Genomic DNA, 3,542 nt, shown 5'->3' on the forward strand with positions numbered 1-3,542 from the left:
GTGCTCCACTTTGTTTGGCCAGCCCTTGTTAAAGCTCAGCAATTTAAAGTTGTGCCACGTGACACACCACACCCCCTCAGCATCGGTATGTCACGCGACCCGGTTGTTGTGAAACAGAACCATGCATACATAACATAATGGCACATCTGGTTCTGATTGTCCGAGCCTGGGTTTGAGTTCTGCTGGGTCATGCTGTTGGAAATCCGCCATATCGACTCTACAGTAGGCCTATACTTGATGATGTCAGGCCAGACCTAACCTAACACATATGGTAGTTTAAAGTATTTTCATCTGATAACCCGAGATGATGGACGACAACAACAACAATTGACGTGAATTGCTAAAATGTTACTTGGAAAACGGTTAACCTAATTAGGTGTCACCGTGTCAGAAATGCGGCATTTTCTGTTGGCCTACTAAATTTGTAGGCCTTTATGTGGCCTTTTACAAGATGTAGCAGGCTTTAGCCCACGTGTGGCCCTTGAACTGAGAGAGCCAAATATAATGATAATGATGTCCTAAAACAAACTGACAGGCTACTAAAGGTAGCCTATATAAATATATTAATTTAAACCTATATGAATTGAGTAGACCTACAAAAGGACACACATTTAAAGAAGCCAGCAAGCTTTCTTGTGGTTTAAATCCTTTTAGTTGACCTTACTTTTCCCCGTACGTTTTCCTATGCAAACTTATTCAATCAATCAACATTTGCTTTTCACAGCCGTCATCAATAATTATGAAGTTGCCGTTTACTGTCAATATTCCAGGATGACCTCCCACTTGGGTAATGACGCCCCCTGGCGATCATTCAGAGAAACTACTTCAGCTCCCGTACTAACGTAGGTAGGAAGGGCCTGTCACTCAAACCGGAGTGACCCGCCTCCAGGCTATATAAGCCCCCGGAGGCGGAAGTAACATCCTCTTTTCACTCTCTGCGATATCACATTCAGATAAGTTGAAACTCAGCCTTTGTATTTTATTCTTCGCGCATTAGCCTAAAGCGGTGGCATTGGAGTCGCCCACCGGCGAGTGTAGAATTATACCCGTACTTAAGAATAATTATTCTTGTCCCGTCCTAAACCGACGGTTTTCTTTTCTATAACAAAGAAATGTACCGCTTGTTCAGGCTTCTGCCCGAACCAAGCGTGGCCTAGCTTTAGCCGTTAGCTTGTTAGCTCGTCAGCTTCCTTTGTTAACGTTAGCTACAATGCTTCGCTATGAACCCTCTTGCTTTCTGCCGAGGGAATGTATGTTTGTTCTGCTGTTAGCTTGTTAAGGCCTCTGCCTGAACCAAGCGTGGCCTAGCTTTAGCCGTTAGCTTGTTAGCTTGTCAGCTTCCTTTGTTAACGTTAGCTACAATGCTTCGCTATGAACCCTCTTGCTTTCTGCCGAGGGAATGTATGTTTGTTCTGCTGTTAGCTTGTTAAGGCCTCTGCCTGAACCAAGCGTGGCCTAGCATTAGCCGTTAGCTCGTTGCTCGACAGCTTCCTTGTTAACGTTAGCTACATGTTTCGCTATGGTCCCTCTTGCCTTTCTGCCGAGGGAATGTATGTTTCTGCCTGAACCAAGTTTGGCCTAGCTTTAGCCGTTAGCTCGTTGCTCGACAGCTTCCTTGTTAACGTTAACTACACTGCTTCGCTATGGTACATCGGTTCCACCTGGCTAGGGCAGGCCTCGGAGCCTGCGCTCCACCAGGAGGGCTTAACGCTCTGGATCCTACAGCCCAGGCTGTCCGCCCCAGGCGGCCCGCACCGATAGTCAAGGTGCGGCGCTGCCGTCCGGGGCACCGCTTGTTCAGCAGCGCGCCTTGGTCAAGATGGCGCCAAGCGACGTGAGACACCGCCTGCCGTGCAGCCGACCGCAGCTAGCTCCACTGTCACTGGAGCTGGCGGGTCTGGCGGAGTTACCGCGAGGAAGGTGACTAAGAAGTCTAACAATATCCCTCCGGTGACCATTTCTCCTACGGGCGCGGTGCCTAAAGAGTAGCGTTGTGTTGTGACCGTCGGGGACGTCCCCTTCGACGTGAACTTTAACAAAGCAGTCCGATCCTTCAGGCGCGAATCGGACCTGAGCTCCAGTCAGAGCTAGGGTTCGTACTCAGGATACTCTGAGGACGAGAAGGAGGAGGACATGGCGGAGGAGGATGGCTCTCGCCCTGTCTTTACAGTGAAAGGTAAGGCCCCTGCGGCGCCAGCACTTCAACTGCCCCTCCACCCGCCAGTCAAGCGGGTGGAGCGGGTGGAGCGATGGCAGAGGACTTTGGTTTTCTGCAACGGAGATGTTGGATTCACTAAAGCGCTACAATCCTCATGGAAGTTACACAAGCACAATCTTTTCTGGGTTCTGTCAGACCCCAGTATAGAGTGGTGGGCACGACGTTTATTTTCTGTACCCTGCGTCGGGGAAATGAAAATGAGAATGTCGATGTATATGCCTCCTGTGTCCCAGATAGATCTGTTGAAAGAACAAAGTCTGTTTCTGTCCAACTCTATTGCACTAGCACAGATGACTCCATCTTGCATGACTCCTGTAAAAGTGTTGAAAGTCCTGTCAGGACTTTTTAATCAATCACGGGGTTTATCAGCAACCAGTATTGTTAATGTCAAACATTTATATGGTTCCTCTTACACGCGAGGGGAATATCCCTCGCGTGAACAATGCAATGAATTTAACAATGAGTCACTAATTCTGTCGGCCTACTATGAGCCCTCGTCACGGGACAAGCATGAAGGCCATAGCGCAGGTATTAAACGTAAAAGTTCCTCCCCTGTCAGGGGAGAATGCTTTAGTTGCGGACACTGTAGAGGGGGATTGTGTTGGGGCAGGGGTCCGTGGTGTCACCCGGTTCCCCTCCCCCCAAACGAGGACGTTTATTTTTCCCCGCGTAGGGGAAATAATAATGAGAATGTCAATGAATATGCCTCTTGTGTCCCAGATAAATCTGTTGAAAGAACAAAGTCTGTTTCTGTCCAACTCTATTGCGCAGACGGCTCCATTTTACATGCCTCCTGTAAAATTGATGTAGTCCTGTCAGGACTCCTTTGTCAATCACAGGTTTGTGTCAGCAACCAGTAATGTTATGTCAAACATTTAGATGGTTCCCCTTACACGCGAGGAGAATATCCCTCGCGGGGTCAATGCAATGAATTAACAATGAGTCACAAAATTCTGCCGGCCTACTAATGAGCCCTCGTCAAGGGTCAAACATAAAGGCCTTCCCCGCGTCGGGGAAATGAAGATGTCAGCAACCAGTAATGTTAATGTCAAACAATTATGTGGTTCCTCAAGCGCGCGAGTGGAATATCCCTCGCGTCGACAATATGACTCCTTTATGCATGCCTCCTGTAAGAATGATGGAGTCCCGTCAGGACTCCTTAATCAATCACAGGTTTATCAGCAACCAGTAATGTTAACGTCAAACATTTATGTGGTTCCTCATGCGCGCGAGTGGGCTTTCCCTCGCGTGAGAGATGCTATGAATTTAACTTTGAGTCAGAAATTCTGTCGGCCTACTATGAGCCCGAGTCAAGGGACAAGCA

This window comes from Nannobrachium achirus (genome assembly GCF_963921795.1).
Source record: "Nannobrachium achirus genome assembly, chromosome: 23".
Taxonomy (NCBI): Eukaryota; Metazoa; Chordata; class Actinopteri; order Myctophiformes; family Myctophidae; genus Nannobrachium; species Nannobrachium achirus.